The sequence below is a fragment of the Somniosus microcephalus genome, unplaced genomic scaffold (genome assembly GCF_052327205.1).
Source record: "Somniosus microcephalus isolate GS21.2 unplaced genomic scaffold, FLI_Smic_1.0 scaffold311, whole genome shotgun sequence".
Lineage (NCBI taxonomy): Eukaryota > Metazoa > Chordata > Chondrichthyes > Squaliformes > Somniosidae > Somniosus > Somniosus microcephalus.
The window spans coordinates 315,219-330,952 of record NW_028225498.1 but is presented as its reverse complement, the minus strand read 5'-3'; the positions used below and the strand labels follow the sequence as shown (position 1 = coordinate 330,952).

Sequence of the window (15,734 nt, the reverse complement as noted above, 5' to 3'; positions counted from 1 at the left end):
ACTTGTACGTACACCCCCAGCTCTCTCTGTTCCTGCACCCCCTTTAAAATTGTATTATTTAGTTTATATTGCCTCTCCTCATTCTTCCGACCAAATTGAATCACTTCACACTTCTTTACGTTAAATTTCATCTGCCACGTGTCTGCCCATTTCACCAGTCTATCTATGTCCTCCTGAAGTCTGTTACTATCCTCCTCACTGTTTACTGCATTTCTGAGTTTTGTGTCATCTGCAAACTTTGAAATTATGCTCTGTATACCCAAGTCCAGGTCATTAATATATATATCAAAAAGAGCAGTGATCCTAATACCAACGCCTGGGGGCCACCACTGTATACTTCCCTCCAATCTGAAAAACAACTGTTCACCACTACTCTCTGCTTTCTCTCCCTTACCCGATTTTGTATTCATGCTGCCACTCTCCCTTTAATTCCATGGGCTTTAATTTGGCTAACAAGATATGATGTGATATTTTATCAAACGCCTTTTGAAAGACCATGTACACAACATCAACCGTACTACCCTCATCAACCCTCTCCTTTACTTCATCAAAGAACTCAATCAGGTTAGTCAAACATGATTTTTATTTAATATAATAAATTCATGCTGAGTCTCATTTATTAACTCATACTTTTCCAAGCGACGATAAATTTTGTCCCAGATTATTGTCTCTAAAAGTTTCCGACGTTCGGCTGACTGGCCTGTAGTTACCGGGTTTATCCCCCTCCCCTATTTTGAACAGGGGTGTAACATTTGTAATCCTCCAGTCCTCTAGCACCAGCCCCATATCTAAGGAGGATTGGAAGGTTGTGGCCAGAGCCTCCGCAATTTCCACACTTACTCCCCTTGTAACCTAGGATGCATTCCATCCTGGCTATCCAATATCACTACTATCTCCTCCTTTACTGCTACATTGGCAGCTTCCTCTTCTCTAGTGAAGCCATACAAGAAGATCTCCTCCATAACCAGCCCCACCCTTCCTTTGTCTACCCTATTACTATTTATAAGTTTATAAAAGACTTTTGGGTTCCCTTTTAGGTTAGCTGCTAATCTGTTCTTATATTCTCTTTTTGCTCCTCTCATTCTCTTTTTTTGGATCTCCTTTGTACTTCTTGGAACAAAAGCTGCTACCATGGTGACATCTGTGAATTCAGAAGGAGAGCTGGTTTTGGATTGCTCAGTAAAATCAAAGATAGTGGCAGAATGCGAGAACTAATCAGATATTTCAACAAAAGGACTGCCTGGTTGGGGATATGTTGAAAATCGTAAAATGATTAATTGTTAAGAAAAAAAATACACAGCAAATTCATACTTGGTGAGGGTACCTTCAAGCTGTGAACTGCACCGTAAAGAGCATGATCTTGTGAGTCAGCCTCGGTGCATAAAGGGGTAAAACTTTGTTGGCCCTCTCATTAATATATGCCTGTTTTAGCCAGCCATCTCAGATGCCTGAAAATCACCTGAGGCCAATATGGCATTAGACATTTCTCAGGCACCCTTGGGGTGCAAGGCATAGCCTTACAAAATTGGTAATTTTCCCACATTACAACAGTGACTACACTTCAAAAATACACCATTGGCTGTAAAGCGCTTTGAGATGTCCGGTGGTCATGAAAGGCGCTATATAAATGCAAGTCTTTCTTTTCTTTCTTTTCTTTTTGTCCCACATTTTTCATCTGGAAAACAGGTGCAACGATGGCCAATTTCTACCCCAAATGTTGTAAGCCTGATGTGTACCAAACAGAACTCTAAATCTCAGGTGACCCGAATTGAAGCTCATTTGCTGAATGGTCCCTACGTTGTCCTGCTTCCACTTGGCGACAGCAGGCGCTATGGTTTCCCTCTAAAATACGGAGTCCCACTCCACGTCTTCACCAATCTACATCTTACGCCGTGCATTTCCACTCCATGTTTTGGAGGAAGCGGCAGCGCTCCAGCTGCGAACATGCTGGGGCTGAAACTCCCCGAGGATTCTCCTGCCTTGTTCGCAATAACTTCGGCGGAAGGAGCCACGTAAATCCTGGAAAAAATACAAGGTAAACAGCGGATGAGCGGGAGAACCCTGGCGGAGATCCACCCCCATTGAATCTACTTAACCAGCGGAAATCTACCAATTTGAGGGCGGTGCCGGAATCAGGCACGAGTGATCGCCATGCGCTTCATGAGCCACATTGGAATCTGGCGGCTTTGTCAGTTCTAATCCCGTTCTGAGCCATAATTCAGTAGGTCTTGGAAACAGAACAGACGACTCAAGTGGAATTCACTGCTCTGTATTATAGGTTTTGTGCCAAATTTATGCCACTCTGTGACATACATTTGGTGTGAAGTTCTTATTACAAGAATAAGCTAAATCAATATAATGCTGATTCTACCCATGTTGTGTATAAACAGTTTCACCTCTGCTAACGAATATGAATAACTGCCGTATAGGCCAACATTTTGAACGGCAGTTTCCAAACAAATGCTCATCCCCGGGTTCTAGCTGGCAAGCCAGCAACTCCAATCAGATAATGGGGATTATTTTGGCCAAAGGATGAAAACAGGTGTAGGAACGTGGGTTCCTAACTAAAAGACTGAGTTCTGCTCAGGCAATCAAACAAAATGAACTTTAATGAAATAAATAGGTTTAAACAAGAAACTGCAGGATAACATCGAATGTAGGTCTGCTCTCTTCAGAGGCTCCACGAGGACTGCCTAGGGCGGTCCCGGGCTGACGTCATGACGTTCTTCCCGCCAGTGGGGGATCACGTGATGAACGGCGTGACGTCATCACGTTTTAACTGCGCTGTTAAAGTAACCACGCTCTGTACAGTTAAACAGCATAAATAAAGATACAGACTCAGGCTGTAGCTAACATGTTGTTAAAGGAATTATATACAAACGATCTGAATCCTTTGGTGGCTCCGCCACACAGGCACTAAATGGGTGGAGTGCTAATAAGAAACGTCGGTTTGAAATTCCGGATTTAGCATGCAATTTTTGGGCTAATTGATGATTACTATGATTTGAATGTGCCTGCAGGTATTAACCAGAAACCTACAGGTTTAGCTCTCAAATGCGGATTAGAAGCAATTTTCATGGAGCTGTATATGTAGCCTGCACTCACCCACTTCCACTGAAGGTGTGGAGCGAGACGTCTGAGAGTGGAAGGATGTCGCAAGGAGCAAGACAGAGGGCGGCCAAGTTCTCTGATGTGGCACTGGAGGTCCTGGTGGAGGAGGTAGCGAGGAGGAGGGATGTCCTCAACCCGCATGGGGGAAGGAGGCCACAGAGGCAGCTGATGCGCCGCTTGTGGGAAGAGATCGCCTGGGCGGTCACAGCCAGGAGCTCTGGCCCCAGGACATGGCTCCAGTGCCACAAGAAATGTAATGATTTGACACGAGCGGTCAAGGTAAAATCCCATCTCACAAACGCACTTCTCAATAACTGCACCACCAACATCACAACACACTGCATCCACCATCTAACTATACACTGACATTCACACACCACACACTATTGTGTCCTTCACAGGCACTACTCACACCTCAGACACATCTCCACAGCTATTCAACTGTGCAAGGCATCACACACACAAATACCCCTGCCAATACACTCATTAACAATCATCACTCTTTCTCATCCAGAAAAAATTAGCACATAACAGGCGGCAGCAGGACCTGACCGGGGGAAGGGCAGCACGAATTCATGATGTCACTCCATTGAGGAGGCAGTGCTGGCAGTGATCGGGAAGCGAGTAGCAGACTCTGTGGCCAGAGGCAGAGCAGGGGGCATCCCGCATAGAGTAATGTAGCCACTACAGCTTCCTTGCAGATGCTGAACTATTCCTGATCCCTAATCACCCAAAGCTGTCCTCACTCCTAAGCTCCATATGGTCTCATCACACACACCCTCCTATAGTGGCCACATGTGATGCTCCCTAACCCTTCCAGCTTTATCACTGCAGGCTCCCAGGAGCAAGATGCACTTCGCCCCATGGAGCAGGTTCAGCAAGAGCACCAGCCACCTCGCCCCCTGGAGGAAGTGGAGGAAGATGGGGAGGAGGAGGAGACCGAGGATGAATGCATTGCGTCAATGGCTACCACTGTCGCAGGCACCAGCTCAGAGACTGGCACCACACGCAAGTTAGAGGCTAGCTTAGCAGAGGGATCTTCACAGTGGAATGCACCGGGCACTAGCAGACAGTAGCCATGCCAAGTAGAAGGGACACCACAGGTGTCACCTTTCCAGGGGGGCAAGGTCACATATTAGATCTGCTGCAGAGGAGACAGATTAAGACCCCACAGGGCCAAGCTTCAGAAGAAGGATGATGGGTGTGACAAACCAAATGCTTGGTGCAATGGACAACCTGCTTGAAAGCCTACAGGTCGTGGCTAGATGGATGGAGGAGTCCGTTTCCACCTTGGTCCATGCTTGGATGCAGAGCCTGGAACCCATCCTCTCCAGTGTGGAGAGGCTTGTGACTTCCAGCCAGCGACCGGTGGAGCCCGACGTCTTGCAGTCTCTTATGACTGAAGTTGCAGCTTTCACTGCAGTCATTGCAGCCTGCATGGAGCGGCAAACTGCTGCAATAGAAGCTCGGGCAGCTGCCATGGTGGCTCTGGGCTCCTGGGTTGAAAGGGGCTTGCAGGGTGTCTTGGCTGCCCAGAGATCTGTCCTCCAGATCATCACTGGGCGGGCTGAACAGATGCCCTGAGGTAGTGGTGTGGGAATCATGGAGCAGGAACCTACTGGCCTCTCTCCGGATGGCAGCATTGCTGCTCCCTCCCCCGCCACTGCACCATTGCCCTTGCCGTTGCCTGTCAGCCAGACGGCCCTGACTGCTGAAGTCCATGCTGAGATGGTGCAGTCTGAGGCTGGGCCATCACGGCCCACAGCCACTCGAGGGCAACCCAGGAGAACATCTGAACTGCCCTCTTCAGACTCTCAGCAGCCATCCACCTCACCAGCAGCTTCCACTGGGGTTGCACCGTAGAAGCACCAGAGTAGGTGAGGGCACTTGTAGATAGCCACCAAGGGTAAGCACCAGGGTGCATCATTGAATATTTGTAAGTGATGTTGGTTCTGTCATTTGTTTCTGATGTATATAAACAGTGATGATGGTAATTGGGTAGTGGTGGAATCGGTGGTCTTTTTTATTGTGATCTGCATGGGGAAGGGGCTGAAAGGATTGAGTGCAGATGTTGGACTGCCTCTGGTCTTTTCTGGCAATAGGGAATGATATGTAGTCATTCCTCAGAGCATATAGAGCCTTACTGACCTCCCTTATGCAGAAGTGCACAGAGGACTGTGAGATGTGACTTATATCACATATGGCAGCCTGGAAGGTTCCAGTAGCATAAAAGTTAAATGCTACTGGAGCTGCCTTGACTGCCACAGGCAATGCCGACCTCGCTGTGCTGCAACGTCTGAGCCTTCCTTCCACGAGGCCACAGATCTCTGTAATGCCCTCCTAAGTAAAGTGCAGCCTCCCACAGTCAAAATGGTCTGCTGTTAATCACTGTCTAGGCTCACAATTCAACAATGGCCATTTGAGCAAGGTTGCCAGAGGGTTGACAGTGCCCGTATAACAGGATCTCAGCTTAAGATGGGAGGAAAACTGGGGGAAAATACAGGTGGTGGCCAGGAAATTGGTCTTGCACTGGAAACCGGTGCAAAGTGGGCGGTGCTCACTGGAATTTGTGCCTTGGATCTCATCTACATAATACAACAAAAGCCAATTGGATGTCCTGATTCGGCTCGTTTTTCAGGGCTCTGGAAGTTCATAGGTAAGTCCTGTGGGGGAGACAAATGGGAGGAGGTGCGAGCACGGACTGGCAGCAGCCGAAGTATTCTGCTCCTCCTGACTCCACATTAAGGTAAGTAAAAAAAACTTACATGTTCTTCAGTGGCTTCCATCAGTCCCTTTAATGACCTCTGGTTAGGCTGCTGCAGTCTGGAAACACTGAGTGAAGCTTGCACGGTGCATGCTGTGGAAATTGACATTATACTTAGCATGCTGGGTAGAATAAAATGGCCAAGTAAAAGAACAAACTTGCTTAGGTTGTAGCTAAAGCAAGAAAAAGTAGATATGTCACAACGTGTCCAGGACCAAGAGATCTCTCATAATACCCACCCACATTGAGGATGTGATAACAGCTATAATTGACTCACTAGCACAAGGGAGGCATAAGGCTATAGAATAGATAAACTATGAATGATTGTCGCTAGACAAAGAAGCAAAACTATTGAGTAAGCCAATCATCTTGGTAACAAGATGATCAGACATGAGTAAGTAAATCATCTTGGTAACAAGATTCAGACAGAACCTCCTGACAGAATATATGATTAACTAACCTTGTCTGGAGATATTTCTGTCCTGCTGACCTTTTGATTGTCCTTGTGCAAACTAAAATGATACAATACCATTACACGTGATTTATGGAACGCTTGCTTGTTTGAGTGTATAAATATGCTGCATTCGCTGATGTCCTTGAGAGATGTTGGCCTAGCCTTTGTCCAGGCAGCTCTCTCCTTGTGCAAGTAAAAATTAAACTAACAATCTGACGGTACTGCTTGTGTTTTAGAGTCTTACTCGGAGTCGAGATTTCGACAATGCACTGCCCAGTTCTTGTTGAATTTGCCATCAGGGTCTTAAAACAACCATTCGGTCCTTGATTAGCATATTAAAGAGCCTATCACCTGTTTCAGGTGGACACAGCGGGCACCTGGACGTCTCTGGCTGTCATATTGGCTGCCGTTGCACTTTATGGGAGGATGAGTCGCAGGGAGATGGCGAGGACCAGAATTAGTTATGCATTACTACAGCAAGATTATTTAGTAGTTACCTCATTGAAGGATGGACAGTTAGTCGATTTCTGTGTCGATGTCAGCTTCCTCTTACCATCAATTTCTACTTGCACCACTGGATCAATCTCCACTCTAGCCAATTGGCAGGCTTCATATACAGTTAGAATGATCTTCACAAAACAGGGAACAAGATGGATTTGAGGAGCAATAGATAATGATGCCTTCGAGCTATTGTTTAAATATAACTATTGTGGAATGACTATGCTGTTTATTTGCAGGCAGCTACAGAACATAAGAAAGCAAGCAGTGAGAAAAGGCCATCCACCCCTCAATATCCCACAGTTTTCCTCCAAGATCATTCTTTAGAACCGCCAGTCACTACACATCAATGGCGTGCTGCACACTCCATGTTGAATCTGGAGAAGCTCTGCAGTCTTGCTGCTGATTCGCAGGGCTGCAGAGGATTGGGCAGCAGAGGGAACATTTACTCATTGCCGGCACTACAAGATACCCTCTACTGCTGCCAATCTCGGAACAAAACTAAATACATTCTTATAAAAGGTGGACTCAAACGAGAGCAGGTTGTACCAGTGGCCAATGCAAGCCAAACTCATTTGAGGTGATTTCAGGGGAGTGTTATTCTATTGCCAGCTAAATATCCTGATATCAAAATACCCAACACCCACTACATCAGTTTGTATAAGTATAGCAAGAAATCCAGTGGGGTAAAGTTTTGCTTCAGTGTCCCCAGTGCAGAGCTTTGTGTGCTGGCATCTAGATCAGAAAATTGGGGCTTGTACTGCTCATGATGCTGCAATAAGCGCTCCTGAGGTGTGAAACTCTGCATCGGAGCACTGAAGAAGCAAATTTTCACCATTGTGCTAATGCAGAATCTTTCAAATGCCATGTAAGCACAACGCAGGCTGCACCAATACACAAGGCAGTGCAAAACACTCAAAAATAAAATTCAAATTTTGAAATGTCACCAGAAAGTGGGGAAATTTCCACTCTTCAAAGCTTAGGTAACAGATTTATTTACCAAAACAAAATAAAAAGTCCGTCTTTAAAAATATTGGTGGTTGCACAGGATTTAAATCACGCTTCCCCGATAAATGTGATCTTGTCATTGAGGAGGTGTGGGCGCTACCAGCCTAACCTAACCCTTCAACTACTTCATTGTCCAACATCACTTCAGACATGAGGCTGTGTGTTACCTGTTGAGGTTGGAAGATACTTTGGTCTCTGTTTGACGCAATCTTTAATCATCTGGAGAGAAAAAAACAGAAGACAAATCTCTGTAAATTCAGTTTACATTACTGGTAAATTTTCTCGTCTTGGAACTAAACTTAATTATTTTGTGTAAGTGCTGCTTGAATTAAACTACAGTAAAAAGCTGATTTCCACCTTTAACAGCAGTGGTATTACAGTACTCATAATCTGAGGACACGCACCTGAGAGTAAGACTACAGGATGCTGTCAACATTTATAGTGATTTATAGCATTTATGGAGAAAATACAAACTCTTCAAGACATTTGGAACTGAAACAGATCCTGTATTTGGGTCTGTTATCCAGAATTGCATTCTTTATTGATAAGCTATGCAAAAGAGGGTGGTTTTCCTTATTTTTGCAGTTTTCTATTTGAATGTGCCCACAATTCAAAATTATGAGAGGTTTTGACAGAGTAGATAAGGAGAAACTGTTTCCACTGGCAGGAGGGTTGGTAGCCAGAGGAAACAGATTTAAGATAATTGGCAAAATAACCAGAGGGGAGATGAGAACTTTTATGTACCAAGTTGTTATGATCTGGTGCACTGCCTGAAAGCTTGTTGGAAGCCAATTCAATAGTAACATTAAAAAGGGAATTGGTATATACCTGAAAAGGAAAAACTTGCAGCACTGCGGGGAAAGAGTGGGACTAATTGGATAGCTCTTTCAAAGAGCTGGCACAGGCACGATGAGCCGAATGGTCTCCTTCTGTGCTGTATCATTCTATGATTCTATGATGTTATAATTGATTAATCTCTTAGCACTAACTGTATATTCCCATTTGCAGGCCTCTCTCACACATTTTGGTACGACGTGCTACATGCAGTGTCAGCAGGTTGGACCTGCAGGTGAAGTTAGGAAGGGTCAGACAGTAACACGTAAGAAATGGCAGCACTGTCTCTGGCTGGAAATCACATCAGAGAACGCGAGGACTGTGCTCTCATGTAACGCCTGCTGAAAGGCTCAGTGGGTTCCAGGATTAAAGCAGCGGTATGAAAGAAGGAAGAAAAAAATGAGAGAAAGAAAGAAAATCCTGACTGGTACTCTTTCCACGTACCTGTGCCTGTGTTTTATTATGCAAATGAAAAATTAGCTATAAAGGTGTCATTAAAAATAACAAATTTAAACTGCTTGATTTCTTTAACTTGAGATCTGCTCCATCCACGTCTTGGGGAACGGTTAAACACCAATGAACCCTCATGTATAATTCCCTTGAGTTCATAGAATCATAGACATTGGATCAGACGAGGCAATTTGATCCAGGGCCTGTGCCTGTGCTCACTCCACGACTGGCGCTATCAGCTTGGGACAACCCCCTAAGGGTGGAGCAGAACTTCTACCCATCCCATGGATGCATCCCTGATCCCTTATCTTTGGCAGGCGCCCTCACCATTTATGGCCCGACTGGAGTGCCCCGCCCCCCTCAGCGGGGAGAAAGAGGCGGGAGAAGGATATCACTGCAGCACCTTACCGTAGGATAAGTAGGGCCACTCTGCCAGCCAAGGCTTGTTTCAGATTTTTTTTTTAAGTCTAATTTTAAACCTGGGTTGGGGTCGAGTGGGATCAGACCCGGTCAAAAAAATATATTTTCCCACCCGACCCACCACCGAACATGCCCGCTGCCCACCCGCCCCCCCGAAAAATTCCCCCATTACTTCAGAGACCAAAAAAAATCAGCAATATATCAAGATTTCAACAAACGCAGAGAAACCTGTTCAAATTGTGAATTTGGATGACCTCCTGCCGGACATTGCCTCTCCTTTCTATTTTTTATTTTGCACTTTATAGACACACCCATTTTTCTACTCTTCAAAGAAAAATGTCTTTTTAAACCATACTAGGAAATGGAAATATTTCATCTGCGATATACCCAGTAATTTGCGTGTAAACGTGTCGTATTCCAATATTGCAGAACATGTTTCACTTAATTTGTCAAGAGGACAGTTTCCATTTTTCTTACCTGCAGCATCTAAAGCAAAGAGGGATTTTGTTAGTTTCAGCTGTCCTTTTACTAGATCTCTAAAAGAACAGGAGTAAGATAAATAGATTAATAGACTACCACCATTCGGCTTTCGAGGTATTTTCAGGGTCTGCCCCTCCCCCATTAAATGCAGTGAAGTAGACTCCGTGTCACAGGAGCAGAATAATACCTCTTCAGTTCAAATTCATTTTAATTATCCATTTGATTTTCTTGGCGATAGATTCATCCATAAAATTTCTTGCAGTCAAACGATTCCGTGACTTTTACAGCAGCCGAATGTATCTGTAACATCCAAGTCCAGCTGGTGTAGTGAGGCCAGTGCAGCTGTTCATTTAGTTCCATGCAGTTGTCCACCTGAGGACCTTTGTGACTTACTGGGTTTTGTGTGCTCAAGTTTTCTGGTTTCAACTAAGCATACCAGACGGTTTCTTAAAAAAAAATAAGATAGAAACTTCAAAGATGTCAGGATCTAAATGCTAGGTGCATCTGAAATATCCTCTCTATTGCAGTTCACATGAACATATAATTGAAAACATTTAGCAAAACTGCAAACAGGCTAATTAGAAGAGAGGCATAAACCAACAGTGCTGCTTAGAAAAGGAGGGGCTATATCTATTCAATAATATTTGTGTTTTATGTTTTTTCACCACCACGTATCCCACTCCACTGAGCAGGATGGACAGATTCAAGACAGGCAGCAACCTGTGACCTTATGGATGGAAGGCAAACATTCTATTTGCATTGTATTTTAAACAGTATAAATCCTCTTCATTCTCATTGTGTTGAAATCAAAACAGATCACACCATTTCAAGGGAACGGTAGCGGAGTGGTAATGTCACTGTGCTAGTAATCCAGAGGCCGGGACTAATGATCTAGAGATGGGAGTTCAAATCCCACCAGCTGGGGAATTTAAATTCAGTTAATTAAATAAATTTGGAATAATTACTAGTATCAGTAATGGTAACCAGGAAACTATCGGATTTTCATAAAACCCATTTGGTTCACTAATGTCCCTTCAGGGAAGGAAATCTGCTGTCCTTACCTGGTCTGGCCTATATGTGACTCCAGACCCACAGCAATGTGGTTGACTCTTAACTGCCCTCTGAAATGGCCTAGCAAGCGACTCAGTTGTAACAAACCGCTATGAAACACAATAATAAAAATGAAACCGGACGGACCACCCGGCATCGACCTTGGCAACGGTACACCCTGCAAAGTCCTCCTCACCAACATCTGGGGACTTGTGCCAAAATTGGGAGAGCTGTCACACAGACGAGTCAAGCAACAGCCTGACATAGTCATACAGGTAGACTATCCTTTATCCGAAATCCTCGGGACCAGCCGTGTTTCGGTTTTCGGAGAATTTCGGATTTCGGAAGGTGGGTCGGCGGGGGTCCGCGGGGGGGTCGGCGGGGGGTCGTGCGCACGACACCCCCCGCGGACCCCCGCCAGCCCCGACCCCCGCCGACCCCCCCGCGGACCCCGACCCCCGCCGACTTACGGTTGGGGTCGGCGGGGGTCGGGGCCGGCAGGGGTCCGCGGGGGGTCGTGTGCACGACTTACGCTGACGCTCAGCGTAAGTCGGCGGGGGTCCGCGGGGGGTCGTGCGCACGACTTACGCTGGACTTACGCTGAACGAAAAAACCTTCGGTTTTTAGAGGGTTTCGGTTTTCGGAAGTTCGGATAAAGGGTAGTCTACCTGTACTCACAGAATCATACCTTTCAGCCAAAGTCCCAAACTCCTCCATCACCATCCCTGGGTATGCCCTGTCCCACCAGGGGTGGTGGTATACAGTCGGGAAGGAGTGGCCCTGGGCATCCTCAACATTGACTCCGGACCCCATGAAGTCTCATAGCTTCAGGTCAAGCATGGGCAAGGAAACCTCCTGCTGATTACCACCTACCGCCCTCCCTCAGCTGATGAATCAGTACTCCTCCATGTTGAACACCACTTGGAAGAAGCACTGAGAGTAGCAAGGGCACAGAATGTACTCTGGGTGGGGGACTTCAATGTCCATCACCAAAAGTGGCTCGGTAGCACCACTACTGGCTGAGTCCTGAAGGACGTAACTGCCGGTCTGGACCTGTGACAGGTGGTGAGAGCCAACACAAGGGAAAAACCTACTTGACCTCGTCCTCACCAATCTTCCTGTCGCAGATGCATCTGTCCATGACAGTATTGGTAGCAGTGACCACCGCACAGTCATTGTGGAGACGAAGTCCTATTTTCACACTGAGGACACCCTCCATCGTGTTGTGTGGCACTACCACCGTGCTAAATAGGATAGATTCAGAACAGATCTAGCAGCTCAAAACTGGGCATCCATGAGGCACTGTGGGCCATCAGCAGCAACAGAATTGTATTCCACCACAATCTGTAACCTCATGGCCCGGCATATAACTCACTCTACCATTACCATCAAGCCAGGGGACCAACCCTGGTTCAATAAGGAGTATAGAAGAGCACGCCAGGAGCAGCACCAGGTGTATCTAAAAATGAGGTGCCAACCTGGGGAAGCTGCAACACAGGACTACATGCATGCTAATAAGTGGAAGCAGCATGCTATAGACAGGGCTAAGCGATCCCACAATCAACGGATCAGATCAAAGCTCTGCAGTCCTTCCACATCCAGTCGTGAATGGTGGTGGACCATTAAACAACTAACAGGAGGAGGAGGCTCCATGAATATCCCCATCCTCAATGATGGCGGAGCCCAGCACGTGAGTGCAAAAGACAAGGCTGAAGCGTTTACAACCATCTTCAGCCAGAAGTGCCGAGTGGATGATCCATATCGGCCTACTCCTGAGGTCCCCACCTCCACAGAAGCCATTCTTCAGCCAATTCGATTCACTCCACATGATATCAAGAAATGGCTGAGCACACTGGATACAGCAAAGGCTATGGGCCCTGACAACATACCGGCTGTCATGCTGAAGACTTGTGCTCCAGAACTAGCCGCTCCTCTAACCAAGCTGTTCCAGTACAGCTACAACACTGGCATCTATCTGACAATGTGGGAAACTGCCCAGGTATGTCCTGTCCACAAAAAGCAGGACAAATCCAACCCGGCCAATTACTGCCCCATCAGTCTACTCTCAATCATCAGCAAAGTGATGAAAGGTGTCATCGACAGTGCTATCAAGTGGCACTTACTCACCAATAACCTGCTCACTGATGCCCAGTTTGGGTTCCGCCAAGACCACTCGGCTCCTGACCTCATTACAGCCTTGGTCCAAACATGGACAAAGGAGCTGAATTCTTTGGGACACAATCCCAGTGGTTACACCAAGATCACACTCGCTGATGCCTCCCAGCACTGACCTCATTGGAATTTGCAGGGCCAGTGGGTGGGCACCTAATTGGCATGAAGCAGGCAGGTGCAAGCGCTACTATAAGCATATCTCTGTCACCTGCTACCCACTATAGCCAGAATCTTCAATGGCCAGCCTTCACTAGGCCCCACCTACCCCGGCCAGGTTCTTCTTGACCTCTTGAGCAAGGATGCCAATCTTGATGAATTGTTTTAAATTTTGGATATCTTTGCGGGTCCGGGCATATGTACCCACATGGATGCACGCACTCATCACCTCACTAGACATCCCATCCTCCACTGATACATTGGGTCCTTGTGATGAAATATTCCATTCATCACTGCCTGCGACTGTGGTCGGTTTCAGTTTCATTTCCCTTCCCCCAGTTCCGTTTCCTCACCATTGTATTGTATATTGGAATGTGTTGTGTGTAGGGCTCCGCCCATACCTGGCCCCTATGTAAGCAAGCTCAGTCTGGCCTCATATCCAGTACTGCAGCCCTCCGGATGGAAGATACCTCTCTCCACTACGTGTTACCTTCTAAGTTAATAAAAGCCTTGTTTTGTTTCGCTAACATCGAGTCTCGGAATTATTGAGGCACAACAATTTTATTAACTTATTTTTCAACACAATGGATCAACTCCTGAAACCCGAACGTTTGGATTTGGATCAGCATGCTCCGGACGCATCAGCACGCTTCGGACACTGGTTTATGTGTATGGAATTCTTCCTGGACAATTCCGCAGCCGTCAAAGACGCTACGGACGCTGCGAGTATGAAACTCGGAATTCTGCGGAATTGGGTAAACCACCGGGTTTACCCCCTCATCCAAGACGCCGACACGTACCTGGCCGCCTGCGACATCTTAAAGGCGCATTACCAGCAGCCTACGAATGAGGTGTATGCTAGGCATCTGCTCGCTACTCGCGCACAGCGACCTGGGGAATCGGTGGAGGAGTTCCTAGGCACCCTGAAAATGCTTGGCAAAGACTGCAAGTGCCGAGATGTAAAAGCCGCAGTGTACACTGACGAGCTTGTTCGCGATGCCCTTATCACAGGCCTCAGCTCCACTTACATCCGGCAAAGACTGCTGGAAAAAACGGGATTGGACCTGAAACAGGCTGCGGACACCGCGCAATCCCTGGATGTGGCCCAGAGAAACTCGGACGCCTACTCTTCAGCCCGCGCCGTCCACGCCGCCACGTGTGCACCAAGGGCGCCGCCATCTTGGAAGGCATCTTCCCCACCCGGCAGCCCGACACCGTCGGGGCCCTGCTCTCCCCCCAGAAGCCCTACGACAGCCGCGACGCGTCGGGGACCCAACTGCTACTTCTGCGGGCAGCCAAAGCACACCAGAAACCTGTGCCCGGCGAAAGGCACCACCTGCTTTAAGTGCGGTAAGAAGGGGCACTTCGGGAAGGTGTGCAGAGGGAACCCCGCCGGAAAACCAACCGCCGGAAAACCCGCCGCGTGCGCGCCGTGGGAGCGGCCATCTTGGACGCCATCTTGCCCGACCTCGTGGGGTCCGCCATCTTATGAGCAGACAGCGTGGACGCCATCTTGTCTCGATCAGGGCCCTACAGTGGCATCGGTCACAGTGGACCAGACCAGGCCGCACCCGCTATCCAAATCAATGGTGGACATCGAGGTAAACGGGTGCAGGGTTAAATGTTTAATTGACAGTGGAAGCACGGAGAGTTTTATCCACCCTGAACTGGCACAACAACTCTCCCTAAAGGTGGTCCCTACTCAGGGTACCATCTCTATGGCTGACAAAACCCAGACATCGACCATTCTGGGTTACTGCACGGTACAATTGTCCGTTAACGGAACTGTATATGATAATTTTAAAGTATTAATCATGAAGAATCTATGTGCGAGCGTGATCTTGGGCCTGGATTTCCAGTGCAACCACCAAAGCATCACGCTCAAGTACGGTGGGTCCCAGCCGCCCCTCACAGTGTGCGGTCTGGCTACCCTGAAGGTAAAGCCGCCTTCGCTATTCGCGAACCTTACCCCTAACTGCCGGCCAATAGCGACCAAAAGCAGGAGGTACAGCTGGGAGGACAGGCGGTTTATCGCGACCGAGGTAGACAGGCTCCTGAAAGAGCGCATTATTGAACGCAGCAACAGCCCGTGGCGCGCCCAAGTGGTAGTGGTAAGGGGTAGCGAGAAGAAACGGATGGTGATCGACTATAGTCAAACGATCAACAGGTACACCCAACTAGACGCCTACCCGCTACCCCGCATATCAGAAATGGTGAACCAAATCGCCCAATACCGGGTGTTCTCCACCATCGACCTTAAGTCAGCGTACCACCAGCTCCCTATCAGACCAGAGGACCGCCCGTACACCGCCTTCGAGGCGAACGGACGCCTCTACC

At 47.4% G+C, this 15,734-nt stretch overlaps 1 long non-coding RNA gene across 8 annotated transcripts in view; it reads right to left on the bottom strand.

Annotated features, from left to right (window-relative positions):
• Positions 1-565: 565 nt before the first annotated feature.
• LOC147081888 (uncharacterized) overlaps positions 566-15,734 on the bottom strand; it is an 83,740-nt gene continuing 68,571 nt past the window's right edge. For 4 of the 8 annotated variants that reach the window (XR_015076396.1, XR_015076393.1, XR_015076399.1 and 1 more), the window contains 5 exons: positions 10,017-10,075; positions 8,003-8,054; positions 6,827-6,958; positions 5,877-5,968; positions 566-2,019 (listed from right to left, as the gene is read on the bottom strand). This is a non-coding gene — a long non-coding RNA (uncharacterized LOC147081888). The other 4 variants (XR_015076394.1, XR_015076392.1, XR_015076395.1 and 1 more) reach the window with 2 other exon arrangements.